Here is a 17,776-nt window from a genome sequence, read left to right on the forward strand (position 1 = left end):
CAAAGACAAAAGGACGACGGATATAACTGCAAGGCATAGTCATCTTTGACCTGAAAGAAAGAAACTCGATCCATTGGATTTCAAAATCAAAATGTTGAAGTTGTATACCGGCTCAAACTTTTACAGCATTTGTTTATTCTGCACAAACAGAACTGCAGAAAAGGAAGATTTGGAGCATCTCTGGCCCAGTGTCCTTCCAGTAGTTATGGTATGCATCACCTGTACCCACAGACAAAACCTTTCAGACACTTTCTCACACACTTTTTGTGCTATCGTTTTTCCCTCCCCTCTCCTGCCCTGTCTGACCTATGGATGTTGGGAACTCATTCAGTACTTAGAGTTCCAATTAAAAGACAGGGAGATGTACTACAGACAAAAAAGGACTCACTGCATGGAAGTATTAAAGTTGATGCCTACAGGTTGAAGTTTACAACCGGAGGAAAGCAACTCTCTGGCACTGTTTCTGCTGCTTGTCAAAGATCGTAGGGCATCGCCAAGGCAAGTATGTAAGCACTCATGGCTGCAGAACTGCAGTCTTTTTTTGAAGTTGAAATTTCACTTGTTCACACTTGAACAACATTGAAACATCCGCCACTGTTTCAAAAACTTGTGGTGGAAACACTGTAAACTGATGAAGGACCCATTTCCCTTCAAAGTGCTTCTATACCACTGAAATCAGAAGGAGGACTCGACTGGTTCAAGTCCTCCATCAGACTCTACAGATGGTCTTAGGTCTGCCAACTTACTTTGAGACAGTCCTGGATTGTTGTCAGAGCACACATCAATTGCAAAGAGGCTTTAAACTCAAAAGACTATTTTTTCCCTGCAGCTACCCTTGAAATGGCGCATCTGAGGTCAGTGCGACCATCGCACTCGGGTACATGCTTGTAATGTTATACGACTGCAGGAATGAGGTGAAAATGCTGCATATGAAACCGATCGTGTCCGTAAAGAGAGAAGAAAGCCCAAGCGGTGATCGAAAGCTCAGATATCTTGCGATGGCAGCAGAAAAGGCAGGAAAAGGATGACCCTTTCACACCGAGCAGAGGAACTTCCCTAAATTTTATGCAGCTCATCTCAAACAAGAACATGTTGAGAAATTCATGATTTTTAAAATAATCATTCCCAGTAAAACACATGCTTCTGCATGTCCACTCGTGGGACACGTGCTCACAGTGTTCAAGGGACTGCTCAGAGTTGGTGTGTTGAAACATTAGAGGAAACATTGGTTAACATTGCTCATTAAGTATGAAAACGTTAATGTATCCTAAAGGAGCTTGAACTTTTTTCACTTCAATTCAAACTTCGGCAAGTGTCACTTAACAACTCCATTTAGAATTGATATAATTTGCACACTTCTCACTGAGGACTAATACTTTCCTAAGCTCTCCCCATGAAACTTTAAACATACTAAATTTTAGATCAGCCTGGGAAGTGATTGATACACTTAGTGGCCACTTTGCACTTTGATCTTCCGAGGTGCCGAGTAAATCACGGAGCAGCTGGGTGTTGATGGAGATTCATAGCTCAGTTGTTCATCAGAAAGGACCATCATTTTCAATATTTGTTGGGGATTATTTATTCAGCCACGAAATTAGATAGACCTTTGACATAGCAATTCTGGTAAGTGACAATCGAATGGAAAATAAGAAAGACATATTCATTTTAGCAAATTTTAATAATCTTGATGCGAAAACTGAAAGGTCTGTGGCCATGTTGCTGTAGTTACACTGCATTAACTATGAACCATACAGCAGTGAAAGGCATAACATGCTGCAACAGTTCATGTTCTTACAAAAGGGAATATCATACAAGCCCAGATTGAAACCAGCCAGTTTCAGAAGTCTAGCAAATCACGTTTGGCCTGGGACTGAGATTTAATCTTCTTAGATTGGTGTGATACATTAAAGGTATTGTAAAGACTCCTCTTAAACTAAGTTGTCTTGCCGTAGCGGAGCTTGTCAGCACAGTGCAATGAAAAAAAAATACTGCTGCTCAGATTCCCAGAGCCACTGCACATCCCATCACACGTTGACGCCACTTCCTCAGGTGGAGACAATAAAGGACATTTTGACAAATAGCTGGGGCAATACAGAAATGGTAGTGGTTCTGTGGAAACACACTCTAAAAAGAACAACTTCCACAATGTTTTCAATAAGAGTCACGATTAAAAAAACCTGAATTAATTCATTTTTGTTTGGCACTTGGTGAAATAGCAAGAAAACTAAAGAACTCCATTTCTTAATTTCAATTCATTCTTCAGGAGGACAATGACAGGCATGAGACTGGCACATCACTGCCTTCCATTGCTGTTTGCCTAAACTGTTCAGCTGGAGCAGCCATCAGTCTGAACAAGTGTTGTGTAGTGACCTTCCGCTTTCCTTATCACACGCACGACAGCAACAAACACGTCAGCTCTGCGAAATTTTCATGAAACACTGAGTAAAACAGAGCAATAATATTGGGTAAAAAAAGCATGGGTGAATATTAATTTCAATCCTACCGCTACTTTCATACAAGATCAATTATTTCATCGTCAACCTGATCAAAAAAAAAAAAACTAAATAAATTGGTCTTTGCTCTTTAGATGCATTTCTAAAGTCACAATCTACCTCACTGAAGTTTCCATTCAAAAAACAGATTCCATGATATATAATGTGACACCAAATGAACCTCCCTCAGCGATGACACTACTGCCACACCACTCTCACAACAGATGCACTTCCTCCTCTCAACAGTGTGAACAGAACCTGCAAACGGGTCAGCAAATGTGTGTGTGCAAGCAGAAACCATTTCTGGCCCTCAGATGCATGATGTATTGAAGCACAAATCCTTCTCCAGTGATTCACAGGGGGACTTCTCTTCAGCGCGATGAATCACAAAGAACAGTGGCTGCATTCGAATGTCAAACTCAGTAAACCCAGGCTGACAAAACCTGCAAGGCGTGTTCAAGCAAATAAAACAACTTCTCTATTCAAAGGGCCGCATCACAGGTAAAAAGGTGCAACCAGAAGGCATGTTAGAGAGCGAGAGACAGACACAGTCAAAACAAACCATGGTCAACAGCATTTTGCTCCTGTTATCAAACACAACTCAACCAACGAAGGAGATTGTGCTTTGACTTTTACAGAGCATTTTTGAAAAATACACATACATACGACCGTCAGTTAACCAGTGCTTAGTTCTATCCAGGGTTGCAGGGACCGCTGGAGCCTATCTCAGCAGTCATTGGGCAGGCATACACCCTGGACAGGTCGCCAATCCATCACAGGGCACACACACAGATTAACCTAGTGAGCATGTCTTTGGACTGTGGGAGGAAACCAGAGAACCCGGAGAAAGCCCACAAGTACACGGGGAGAACATGCAAACTCCATGCAGAAAGGCCACCGGTCAGACCGGGAATCGAATCTGCAACCTTCTTGCAGCAAGGACATTCATGCTGTCCTGCTATTGATATTTCCACCATCTTTTCCAACATTAAACTACTAAAGCTCGAATTTGTTTGTATTTTTTAATATAGGTCACGTAAAAGTTTTGAACAGTCATTTTATTGAAGCTTCTGATACTGTCTTTGTAGTTTATCTTCATGAATCATTTCCGTCATTTTCCTCCCCACAGTCATCACATCTAGCAAAACCAATGTCTTTAATTTTACAGTAAAATTATTACTGAATACTATATGGATATTTATTTACCTCTCTGATCGCGTTAAAAATAAATATATAAAATATACGTTTGTTTCATTGTTAATTTTATTTTGAAGTGAAAGAGCATCTGAGGTGAGTAAGTGGATATTTTTGTTTTTATGTAAATTTATTCCACATTTTTATAATTATCAAAAGAGTCTTTCACATTCACATGAAAACACATTTTCAAAGCAGACAGCTGAGTCCATTAGACTCATCCTAGGAATAATTTATTATTTCTCGTGGGAATTTTTTTCAGTTCAAACTCGAACATCCGGGAATTCAAACAGAATTCGGTGCGAACGCACACTGCAATGTGAAAGGACCAAACCGCTACGACAGAAATGGCTGTTCTCCAGAGTGAACTAATTCAACTAGAAAATGAAACATTGCACCTCAGATATCATAAATACCAGACCACTGCCTACAGTAATGAATATGAGATTGAGGACAGGACTGTAGAAATGCTTGAGTGGTTCCATCCTCGAATGGAGCTGACCTCTCATGCAGTTATGACCCCGGAAAACATGTAAAGCGCTAGACAGCAAAGACATTTTATACGGCTTCATGTGAACTGCCAAGGATGGATTACAGATTACAATTCTCGAGAATGACCATGCAAGTCAATCACTGCTGACGTCGGAGTGGAATGAAAAGTGTTGCTGTCTGACAGATTGTGAGAGTCACAGCCTGGCAGGACCTCTGGAGCCTCTTGAGCCGTGTCGCCATGATGTTTTGCAGCTTTACGATGGCTCTTGAGCTGATCCTTAACGACAGCTTAAAAGAGACTGTGAACGAACGACACGCTGATAGGAGATAAAATCCTCCTGTACATAAACACAACTGCACACGCTTCCATCCCTCTGAACACCATCTACATGTGTGCAGATCTGACTCACTCACGGTTGACTTGGCAGGGTCACTATTCACACACCACTCCAGGAAACTGAAGCAGCTGCTCTTTTAAACAAAATGAGGCTTCTTGCACTGGCCTCACCGCTGAAACACGTCCTGGAGGAAAAACAACTCATCACATCAGAAACATACTTCACGGTTTTGCTATTGATCCGTGCGTATTTGAACCATTTCTGCTCGTCTCATTTTTCTAACAATCTTTCTCGGAGGCAACAAGGAGCAGGAGTGCATTCGACCTGTTCGTCAAATGTAGGACGACCCTCATGGCTGAAGGCAAAGGCCCACACAATAACTGGGTGATGAAGTGGATGAACCCATCCATGCAACATGTAAGGAGCGCAAAGGTAGATTGACAGTCGGCATCTTCCGCTTTTGTTCTGCAGAAACACAAAAGATGACATCAGACTACCTTCACAAGCCCTCAGTGTTTGGCCAGTGGAGTGTGCGAATGTGGTTGAGTTTTCTTGCCTGAGGCACAAGGGGTTAACGTGTTTATTCATGTCCACATAAGTGCCGTTGGCCAGCCCAGAGACTGTGTCACAGACCATCACTGTGAACATTCAAGTGATTAACTTGGGCTTCTGTGTGTCAACTGGCCCTTCAAGACAAGAGGCTCGGAACACAGCTGCAAATGAAAGCACTCATCTGAGTGTTAGACAAGACTTGATCATACTGACCTGAGTTGAACATCAGACAGAGTTGATGCACTGCTCAGCACGAACTTGAACCGGGACAAGTACATAAATAAATCATTTGATTTTTTAAAAAACATTATATTGGTTTTACCATCCAGACATGGTACTTTTTTTTCTAATTACAACCATCCCTCCAGTGTGTAGTCTCTGTATCTTTAGCACAGCGTTCTCACTATGACTGTCTCTCATGTTCATGTTTGTCAGTAACCCAACACTCCACTGCTCGGTGTCGGCACACAATTTGACCTATTATGGGCAATTTTGACATTCAAAAACTAGAAAGAGCCCGGTCTGTGGTTCCTGTCATTCACTTCAGCAGGATCATGTCCTTCACTTTGAGAGCCACTCTCAGCTCAAATCTCTACAAGGCAGGTGCATGCTGCATGATTGTACTGGGCAAAACCTCTGTTAAATCTTGTAAACATCAACACAATAATACTTACATGTTTACTGCCATGATGTAACTTTTAACTTTTTCAGTAACAAATAAGTAACGCGCGTTACTTACTCGTTCTACTCTATCAAAAACAGATCAGATTATCATCCAAGTCATGTGCGTTGCTTTTTTGTTGTTTTCTGGAAGCAAAATATTTACATTTGCTTTCTTCTGCTGCGTCCTCAGACACCATGTGTGCAGCTTGTGTCAAGCTGCCAGCGACATGGACGGAGCTGTAGGAAAAACTACATGCCAGGTTTGAAATCACCTTGACAGGTGAAACGACAGTCAAGATAACACATTCGTGACAACACTGGCGTCTCTGTGCTACGGACACCCCAGCAATTAAACAGGAGATGAAACACACTGAAGCTTTGAACAGCTGTGTCTTCTAGTGGACAGGGAGTTAGTTCTTCAAAAACACTTCCCACATTTCGATATAAATTGTGATAAATATCACTTGGTTTTGTAAATTTGTGGATGTTCCTGAAGATGTATGCGCATCTATTTAATGCGATGGCTCAGTCTGTGTAAATCTTGTTAGCAACAGCTGTGTTAGCACTGCCACACTATAAAAAAGCGGAGAGACTGAGGTATCTATGGATGCCCTCCGAGGGCAACTGGCATGCCATTAGCAAGCGGAGTAAAAAATATATATATTTCGAAAATCTGTCAACAAAAACTCATATTAACCGAGAAAATCAATGTCACCCAGGCCTAGTGGTTAGATTGGGCATGTTTTTTTTAATATAAAGTTGCCAAACTTTGGTTTAGCTTAGCTTACTGTTAGCCAGTATGACAGCACACGAGCTGTCTTTTACATGGTAAATGAGTGATTATTTATTGAGTGTGGTGTATGTTGTTTCACTTTCCATTATGGCAGATAAAATGTCATATAGCCTGCAGTCACTTCAGTCAGCTAACTGACAGTCAGTAAAACGTGCCGTCTTTTGTCAATGCTAGCATTAGATTTTGTTGCTGCTTTTTTGATGCATCAGGGAAATCCTCATCCGAGACGGCAAGTGTTCCTCCGAGGTGAAGACAGTCCAATAATATAACAATAACATGACGCGATTTGTCTTATGAGTAACTTGATGCAGCAGTGATCCTCGGTCTGAACACATAACCTGTTCAGCCACAATGGCGATGGCCAGCAGATATGTAAATTAGACTACAACCACCTTCAGCCAGGCCGTTTTGATCGTTCATTCTCACAGGAAGATTAGGGGATAAGTTGTTTAAGGAGATGACTTTACCGGACTCTTAACTAGCGTGCGGTTGCCATGCTAGTTAAGAGTCAGGGCACCGGCACACTGATGGTCTAAAGCGCATTTTTGAGCTTTCAGTCCAATACATAAATCATTCTTCCAAAACAAAGGAAACACAGTCTCTTAAATATTTTACTTTATTCAGAAACGTGCAACTTTAATCCAGCCAGAGGACGTGTGTTGACAGCTCCATAATAATAACGGCCCTGAAACGCTGATTCTGGCTCAGAGCTTAAATTAGTTGGTCAGTCAGCCAGTGTACAGCGTTCAGTATTACACTCCGAAATGCCGCAAGTCTCCTTTTTGGTCACCTCTGTGGCGTCTCATTCTGTGGTGAGATGAACCGGAAACGCTAAAGAGCTCACGGCGCCCCTGAAGTCATAGAGGTGACATTAATGAAGAGTAGTTTTGCTCTCCTGCATGTAAACCTGGACTAGTGATGCAAACAGACTGTGCTTAATCAAGCTACGAAGCCTGGCTACTGCCTGCATGATGATCCTAAAACAGATATTCAAATAAACAAAAGCTTCATTCATGTTAACCTATTTTTTTATTCCGGATTTTTGCTGCCTTTTACGACGCCGATTAACCAGTTTTTATATACCTCTTCAAGGAGGCAAAAAAATGTTGAAAAACCTTATCGCAAATATTCTGTCAAAAGGACAACTAAGAAACATTGAAACATTGCAGTTTGGTGAACCTCTAGAGACTTTACTATGTTCGTGAAATATTTGCATACTGGCCGTGGGACTCCGAGAGAGAGAGCACTGCATTTATGAAAGTTTCCACTCTGGACGTTTTCAAACGTTTCACATTCAGGTGGCTGACGAACGCCGCACCCAACTCCAAAACGGCGTCAGATCCGGTCATTTCCGTCTCCACGTAAACAACACCTGACAACTATTCATAGTTATTTCTTGGGCAATTTGCTTAGCGTTCACGCTCGGACCGGTGGGTGTTGCTAAGCTGCACTAACAGCCTGCAACAGAGGAACTAGCGGTCTCACTTTCACGAGCCCCTAAAACTCTCTGCGCTCCATCAAGGGCTGGCGCTTTGAATGGCGTAATTAATTCTATTTTTTCCGTACATGTGCTGCAGGATGCAAACTTTACATGACAGACTGAAAAGCCACTGAACACCAAACATTCTGCTGCCGAGTGAGCAGCGAGTAGGGAGGAGTGGACGCATGACAACCAGCGGGGCTTCATCAAAGCATGTGATGGATTGTTGTGATCACCATTCACCGATCAAGCTGAAATCGGCCAATCACGATCAGTGACCGGAGCATCCCTAGTCTGAACATTAAAGTGGACTGAAAAGTGCGTTTTGGGAGAACAATGCCCAGGAACCAGGTTGTGCAAAGTTTGTGACAATTCTGTGAAGCTTGGCTGTGAAACATCAAAAAACAAAAAATAATGCGGTCGCATCAAAAGGTTCATCATGCCAGTCTCCATCATGCAGCACTAGCTAAACAAAGGGGGGCATCCTCACCTCATAAAACTGGTCCTCAACCAGCTCTTACGCAGCTGTGTGAGCAACATTTAAAGTGGAATGATACAGATAAAAGGTCAAAGACTCTTGACAAGGTCATTGCCGAAATGACTGCCATTGACAATCAGTCTTCCACCATATGAGGGACCTTGGATTTCGACAGCTTTTGGATGTTGCTGAACCATGTCACCAGTTAAAGAGTGAGACATTTTATCGCACTGAAGAAATGCCATCCATCTATAGTCAGGTGAAAGAAAATGACAAATCCATGATCCGTCCACAGTTTGCTTGCCTTTCACTACTGCCTGCTGGACACGCTCAACCGCATCATTGAGCCATTTTATCAATGCCAAATGGAACCAGCAGCAAGTTGTTGAATACAAAAGCTATGGATGGTCCTCACACAGAATACATCAGTAAGGTGTTCTCGGACCTAATAGAGGAAGTGACTCTTCAAATGAGTCACTATGAGAGTTCAATATCTTGTGTGATCCCCAGTGTTCAGGTCCTGCTTCTCAAGAATATTGGGCCGTCCACACAAAGTGGAGGATGTTCCAGGAGAAATACTGGAGGAACATGGAGATCCAGCAACACCAAGTTGTGCAAAACGATGAAGAGTGGCTCAGCCACCACAAGGAGGGCTTATTGATCAGATGTATGACGCACTACTTGGAAAACACACAGCAACAAGCAACATCAACCCCTGGCACACTAACACCTCCTACATCAGTCCCCAGTGAACGAGTTTTCAGTGCAGTGGGTGCCATCTATGGAAAAAAAAAAAAAAAAAAAACAAAGCCAGCTTTAGGGAGAAAATGCAGTCTCTGCTTGCTTCATTATAACTTGGTCCTCCTGAACTGGGATTATTAAATACAAACATGCTCACACATGCACACAAAATAGGGTACCCTCCAACCCCCGAAACACACACAGACAGAACGTGTGTCCTCTCAGTGTCTCTGAGGTTGTTTATTGTATGTTTTTGTTAATTCATGTTTTCATTATTCATCGATTCATTTCTACTTTGCTTTGTTAATATGTTGGCTAGGCCACTGACTGCATTCCATATTGTTTGTAAGGTTTATTGAACCATTTTTTTCAAGATAGTCAACAATTGTCCGTTCAACTGAACCAATAAAACCATTCTGTATAAGAATGTATACTGTCTTTATCCCCATAATAGGTTTGTAAACAAATTGATATCGCTACAATGTAATTTTGTTAATAGAGAAGCCAAATCAGAGAGACAAACTTCAGCCCAGAATATCGGTTATCGGCCTTCCTAAGCCACCACTTATCAGTCCACTACTACAAGGAGCTGCTCCTCTGAGGTTGTAGACGCTGGACTAACACCACCAGTGAGATCGAGGAACCGCAGTTGAACCACAGTGATATTAGTTGGATGCTGGTGATTTTCATCTGCTGGTTTGACTGTATATGAGCAGAAGTCTCTATGTGACATACGCTCACAATCACTGAAACAATTTAGCTCCAGCGACAGACTGTGCTTGCACCGTTTTATTGCAAATACGCAACTGTGTGAAGAGAAAATAATACTTTTTTACAATTATGCATGATTGAACAACCTTTAGTTGAGACTGGTCGAATTATGGCACTGTAAAATCCATTTCTCTTATGAATCACATATTTTTTGTTTGTTTTTAACTGTAATCACTTATGTCAATGCCAAATGAATTTGAACTTTAATTTCTTGAGGTTAGAATACAAACTTATTTTTTCTCAATACCATTTCATGCACTACATTAAATGCCAAACATTTTAGATATCGGTACTTGCAACGACATTGGCCTCTTTTGCAGTATTCCCACTCGTCACAGCACCTGATGCCCACTGCAATAACGATACTCCCCAGTGCACATTACGGTGGCAGACCACTTAAAATCGGCGAGGGTTCTATTTTTAACAGAGCTCTGCACCTCAGAGGATCGTTCAGCCCATGAAAAGTGACTCTTTGATCAGATGATCTATGACCCACTCCAGGTGCTGTCACAGACCCCAAAACTGGAGGACGTATTTTCATGATCATAGTTTTAAAAGTGTTTACTTCATGAAAACGCTCAATAATGACATTAGTAGTTACAGAGACTCTACTGATGATCTGTGCCAACTTGCGCTAACCTTTGTGACACCACCATCACCATCATCACCATCTGGATCATTGATCATTACAGCCATTTCAGTGAGAAAAAAAGATTGAAGGAACACAAGCACATGCAAAGACACAAATGCGTCTGCAAAAAAACTGAACAGGATAAAAAATTCTATTTAGATTTAGATGATCAGTGCACCCCCTATCACAAAGGCAAGTTTCAGGCTACAACGGTATCACAACAAAAGAAAAAGAAGAATAAAAAAAAAACCAAGGATTGACAGGACCAGTATCGGTGTTAGGCTCCGATACGGTTTTTGACCAATCCATCAGCCAAGTTTTAGCTTCATGTTTTCAGCGGAAATCTCTTCCCTGTCACCTGCTCTACGAGCTCACTGCAAACTGTAGAATGGATTGTTTGTACATCAGTTAGGAAATCCATTCCACAATTGGCACTAGCTTGCACAGCAAGTGAACGGGAAGAGATTTCTGTTGAAAACATGTAGCCATTTAGCAATTGAGTGTTAGCAAAAAAGCACCTGTAGCTAAAACTGGTCTTTCTTTCCTCCTGGGATTGCGTTTTTTATGGAATCAATAACACGATAAATTGACTTGTTTACCTCCATAACTGCATAATAATTCCTCCTCTCCGTGTCGTACATATAGGGAAGCAAGGTTTACAAACAACATGATGGTGTGGTGTACGAGAGATACACCACACCCTTCAACCTTGGTTTCAGTTAATGCATCAATCCCAATATCAAAATGGTTGGCCAGTGCTTTAGCTCCATGGTGAAGTGATGTTGATCACTGCCGCCGCATGACGAGCAGGGTGAATTATATTGTTCATTTTGTGACGTTAATATCTTGAATGTTCCCCTCTAACACTGACTGGATGGCTGAAGTCGAGTGACTACACACACACTACCCTGTCTTAAAGGGGAATGAACATCGGCTACAAGAACACTTTTATTTTTGTTTTTATTAAAATACAGAATTTACAGACACCAGTAAAATGACATTTGTCATTGTTGTAAGTTTCGGTAACAGTATAATTTCTGTAAATCGTCCAGCTCTACCCGCAGGACACGTAAATAAAGTGGAGTGCTGGTGTTCACTGATGGTCCAGCGAAGCTTTGCTGCATGTAAACCAACAGCGCAACAAAACATCATGTCGGATGTTTCCACCTCTCCATATCGGTATCTGTTGATATCCAAATTCAAGTAGCAGTATCGGATGACAAGTCAGAAGTAAAAAAAAACATGGATCAGTGCATCCCTACTAAACGCATTGTCAGATGGTCTGTTGCATAAATATTAAGATCTTAAATTTCCATGTCAGTTTTTTTTTCCTGACTTCCTTTTCTGTTTTGACTGTTTGCTTAAGTTGCCTTTTTTGATACACAGTCGTCAACCATGATGATTACGACAACAGAGCAGATCGATATAGGCATCTATCCATATTCAAGTATCAGATCGGAATGAGGATTGGTGCATCCCTAATCATAACTTTATCAAAGTTCTTCAAAGAACGCACGACTTACACACCAATGGGCATTTCCATTAAACTCATCAGGTCGTGAGATGTTTTTATTAACCGGAAAATGAATTATGAGCACTGCATATACTGTAATGAATGACTCTTTATGACTTTATTTTTCAATTACAGTGATTTATGAAGATCCAAGAGGCTCCATAAAGCCACGGCGTCATAATCAAGACTATCAGGAGTGGCCACCAACCGAAAGTGAATTTCACAGTGCCAAATGTGGCCACGGCTGAAACTCATTCTTGTGGAAAGCCAGATAGAATTTTCCATTTTCTGAGAAAGGACTACATGACAAGGTGGGGGGTGCCTCCACGGGTAATCACATTAAGGGTTTTCCAGCACAAGTGGAACTAAGCTACAGCTGTCCGTCTTATCTTTGACATTAAGAGCAGGCCTGTTAATGACAGCGGTCCCGCAGCTGCCAGGAAAATGGTCCGATATGCAGAGAGCGTCTCGCTGAAACTAATAGGCTTCAATGACTTTAATAATGTTGCCCACAGAAGCTCAGACAACAGGCATGACAAACTAAACACCCTCCATGGTAGTTACTCGACTTGGCTCCAAGAAAAAAAGTGTTCACCAGAAAAGAAATGTCAAAACAGAAACATGAGAGTTCCAAATGACTTTTGTAGGCTAATATCCAAAAGAAAGACTCCACCAAAATGTCATTAACAACCAATTTTAAAGGAAAAGAAAATATCCTGCCATGCCATTCTGTCACCAACAAGCAGTCCACTATCCAGGTAAGAGCTATGATTTACCTGAATAAAGACTACTTCATTTAATGTCACCTAAACCATCGACAACAAACAATGTAATTTTCCTTCAGCATAAAAAGGTTTTTAATGAGATTACATTCTCCAGGTATTTTTTCATTTGTGAACCAAATCAGTCTCTCCAGGATTTAGCAGACTTCATTATTGCTGAGGCCAAAAACCACAGATTGCAGTGAAAGTTGCGATCATTTATGGTTCTAGAAAACATGATGGAAAATAAGGACCTTTGTAAATTAATTTGTAAAAAACTAGTGAACAAATACATGTATATATCAAATTGAAAATGATAAAATAAGAACATCTTTTTATTATGGGCTGACACCATGTAGTGTGTGCTCATTTTGTTATGGAGCCAGAGAGTGATGGACATTTGAGAGGTAAAGGTGGAGAATGTGTGTGTGTCTGTGTGTATGCTTTGCCATACTTGTGGGTACCAAGTCTTGACAAACCACCTCCTCGTGAGGACACAAGGAGGAGGCCATTGTGGCCTGTCCTCACAAGGTTTAGCTGTGAATTTGGTTCAGAGTCCTGGTTAAGGTTAGCTATTTTTCTGTTTTGGGTGAGAGTTGATGGAAAGCCTTATGTCCACAAGATTTCAAACAGTGTTTACCAAATATTGCCTGCGCTATTGCACGCTACTGAAGCGCTGCAGCACCGATTCAAATTGGCAAGGATTTTATGCCTTGTGCGGCTACACAAAGCATCGCTTCAAGTTGGAGTGGAGTGGAATGTATAGACAGACACAACATACCTTTGTTAGTTCAGCATTTCACATGACTGTATTATTAATTATATATAATTATATATAATTATAATTATTTTATTTTTCAGTTTTTATAATCGATGGCTCAATGTAGCATTCATTATAAATATATATATATATATATATATATATATATATATATATATATATATATATATATATATGGGAGTCAGCATAACACTAGGCCAAAATCCGATTTCAATGTGACCTGATTGGAAGTAAACTGGTACCATTTGTAGGTCTGAGCTGGATAAAGCTGGTTCTTGGATGTGCAAGAAAGTGGGCCTACGTATGAGTGGAATCACGCTGCCGCTTGGGAACTTAAAACCTGGCTAATGAAGCTACAAACACTTAATCTGAAATGCAGAGTGATTACTGAACTCCGTTTAGGAAACAACCCCACTGGAACATCCCACAGTAATGTAGAGTGTCAGGACGTCTGCCAGTGATCAAGCTGGGAGAGAAATGATGCCAGTGGCCCACAACGTCCCGTGATGTTGGATATTCAGTATTAAGCCTCAGCTGATGCATTTCTATTGATAGTATTCTGGTGGAATCTGCTAAGTACAGCCCAAGTGGACTGTCAAGTGTAATGGCTAAATGGATGCCTGTCATGTCAGTGATGTGCCCCCCAGTCAGGGAAACAAATCAGCATTAGTGTTTAATAATGTTGCCCTCTTAACAAATAAGCACACATTTGAAAGGGAAAGGGGTGCCAAACTTGCGGCCCAATGCTTGACAATACGCCTTACAAATGATATGAGTCCCAGTGTAGATAAAGTACTGGAAAGAACCCAGGTGCATAAATGTAACCGACAGTGATTTGAATCCAAATGGAACTGAATCGATCGAAACCGTTGAAACTTTAGGGCTCAGATTTCTGGCTGATGCAGCTAAGATTTGAATCGAGGCAACCAGACCAGGTACCAGTAATAGTCATAGAAAATAACCATGGGTCCCTACCCCTCGTCGATGGTGGGTATCAATGGGCCATCATTGCAAATGCTGATCATAACCCAGGAGGCAGTGGTGCTAGTCCGATGTTGACATCACAGTGTACGGGTGTGAAGAACCTGTCATTGCTCAAATTTGCTCACAGCAGAAGCTGATCTGCCCAGGGCGGGTGCTAAGGACAGGATTGTATGAGGGAGAAATGCGGTGCCTGCGCCATCCTCCCCTGTTCCGACAAAAACAACTTCTTTTACTGGCTGATTGTTTATCACAATGACCCGGTGGTGCTGCTGCGAAACATCTGGTGTAAGCCTCAGAAGACTGAAAGTGCGGCACAGTTGGGTGAACTGTGTTAAAAATTATGATCAGATTAACCGGCATCCTAGTTTCTGACGATGGCAACAACATAAACCAGGCACAAGACATGTATTAAATTCAGGTCTTTATGAATTAAAACCTATGGGACATTCACCAAAGGCTGGTCAAATTTAGGTCATGGTGCCCTCTGTAAACTTGAATGTCAAAACAGTGTCTCAGTTGGGACTACAATCTCAAAATGATTGACTCCACATAAAGGTCTAATGGCCCAAGAGATAATGGGCATGTGAAGTTAAAGTTCACTGTCACTCTCACACTTCTAAGTTACTCTCACATGATCACCTTATGGCTTCAAGCACACGAAGGACGGCTGTTGCATGACCAATCCGTGATACAAAGCTGGATAAAGTAAATTTGGCCATCAGAGTAAAACACAAACGACTGACTGCCAATGGTGACATTATGCAGAACATTCAACAGCTTACTGCACCAAATTGAACCCCTGCAGCAAGTCTCTCTTGTGCTCTCTCTTTTGGAACAGAGCCCATGGGCAGGCAAACGTACACACTGTATACAGCACAAAAAGCGTGCCTGCCCAGCTCACCAGGGGAACCCGATGCAATTATGTTGGCTGTTTCAAGGGTACGTACGAGCTGCGGCAGCAGATGTAGGGCACGTGAGGTGAGATGGATGAATCGGACCTCAGATGTGACTGCGATTGGTCCTTTATTATTAAGCTATTTTTGTTGTCTTCTCCAGTCCGCAGCATGGCCATGTCTCTGACAGAGCATGCATTAAACATAGCAGACGTTCAGACAACAGGGGAGTGATGGAGACATAAGGTAAAGTACCTCGCTGCATGGAGACGCTCTCCAAAAATGTGTTTAGATCAGAAGCATCTCACGTTGACATCTTCAGACAGCTCTAAATTCTCGTTAGCACAGAGTACTTATGATACTGCAAGCGCTCCCCTGTATGCAGCCTGTTCACACACATTCTCACTGATGGAGAAGGCACGAGGAGTGAGGGAGGGCAAGCGAAGCCAGAGACACTTAGCTTTAGACCGAGTGACGATGCTCCGAAAAAACACCCACCTCAGTCTGCGGCTGATTCCTGACGCAGCGTGCAGAGCTGGCGAGTAAATGTGGGAAAACAGAAGCGGTGCTAGAGAAGCAGCAGATCCATGAGCCGAGCAGCAGTCTGCAGTACCAAGCACGCAGCAGTGACAGAGGAGGATACAATTCTGCTGAAAAGTGTGTGTGTGTGAGAGAGAGAAGAGGATGTGCGTGTGACACGGGGAGATGGACAGAGACGCAGACTGAAGAAGACAAACAGAGGGGAGAGAGGAGGAAGACAGAGAAGAGAGACAGAAGAAATGTGGGAGATTGAGTGATTGAGTGTAGAAGCATTAGAGAACCAAATGCCCCTCCCTCTTTGTGCACGCGCACATACATACGCACGCCTCACTCAGTCAGCACAGTCAGCATTTAAGTAAGCATGCGTTCTGTGAATGCAAGTGAGCTGTGAACACTCCGAGGCAAGAAGAGTGGCCAAGGATCACAGGAAGTATGTTCAGTCTCAAGTGTGAGCAGTGCGGCTGGATCCAAACTTTCACTTTCAATCAGAGTCAAATACCTTTGTCTCAAGCTCATCCATAGAATACATCATGAATGTTCATAATCATGTATGGTAACTTGTCAGGATGGGACGATACGCATTTGGCCTAATTTAATATTTTCCTGACACTTGCCAATTCGATTAACATCATGATTCAGGTTCGCATTGCAATTCTTTATATGCTTTGATTTATATCACGAGTGTGTTTTTTTTTAATTTAAAGACAAATGACAATAAAAATGCACATTACTGTTTCCCAGACATATGGTGACCGTGGATGTATTTATGATTTATGATCTCTATAATTATACAAAGCAGTTGATGTACACTAACAAACAGAGTGCTAACATGTTAACACTGGGCTGCCACTTCTCTTGTAACAATTGTAAAAATGAGAGGCTTGCTTGGCTCGTAGATATATTATGAATGCAGTCCGAAATGGCATTGTAGAGTGACAGTTGGCTGAGCGATGCTAGCATCAGCCAGGTGAATCCAATGAGTCCCTGGTCTACATTCCACCAACAGTTGTAGTTAAATAAAATCTTGTTACGAGTATGAAACCTGTGTTTGATTGGCTGCTCTGTTGAACAGGAGACACACTTCAGCTAAGCTTCCCTACTGTTTACCAGGATATGAACATCATTACCATCAAATTATTTATTTATCGTATACAATATATAGTGGTACCTCGGTTCTCAATCACAATCTGTTCCAGACGGCCGTTTGAGAAGCGATATGTTCGAAATCCGAATCGATTTTTCCCATTACAATGAATGGAAAAAGAAATAATGCGTTCCAAGCCTTAATATAGTCTTTTGTAGGAGTGAATGTAGAGTGTCTGCTGCAGGTGCGCTGTTCCTCTATGTGTGTGGCCGCTGCATGTGGGAGGGGTTGCCGAGTGAGTGACGTCTCTCCAGAAGTGAAGAGGTGCCCGGTGCGTGTCCAGCTCTGAATGTGCGCTTCTGTGCAGTTTGGCTGTGACAAAGTCATAAACCAAGTAACGCTCTGTCCCAGACTCGCCTCATCCCTGTCCCAGCTCCAGCCCACAACAGGACATCAAACCCTGGAGTGTGCTCCAGCCTTGGTGGTGTGGAGAGCGAGCACCTCCCCTGTGACACTCTACCACGGTCCAGTGCGGAGACAGGAAAGGTTTTACACCTCAATATGAAGAAACAAAAGTCAGTAAATGTAGCTAACG

At 42.1% G+C, this 17,776-nt stretch overlaps 1 protein-coding gene across 2 annotated transcripts in view; it reads right to left on the minus strand.

Moving 5' to 3' along the window:
• Window positions 1-16,376, minus strand: part of kcnab2a (potassium voltage-gated channel subfamily A regulatory beta subunit 2a) — a 78,584-nt gene extending 62,208 nt beyond the window's left edge. The window contains exon 1 of one of the 2 annotated variants that reach the window (XM_053868993.1): window positions 16,056-16,376. The gene's annotated coding sequence lies outside the window, so the exon portion shown is untranslated. The remainder of the gene's footprint in view (window positions 1-16,055) is intronic. The other variant, XM_053868991.1, reaches the window with a different exon arrangement.
• Window positions 16,377-17,776: the final 1,400 nt, after the last annotated feature.

The sequence above is a fragment of the Synchiropus splendidus genome, chromosome 6, assembly GCF_027744825.2.
Source record: "Synchiropus splendidus isolate RoL2022-P1 chromosome 6, RoL_Sspl_1.0, whole genome shotgun sequence".
NCBI lineage: Eukaryota > Metazoa > Chordata > Actinopteri > Syngnathiformes > Callionymidae > Synchiropus > Synchiropus splendidus.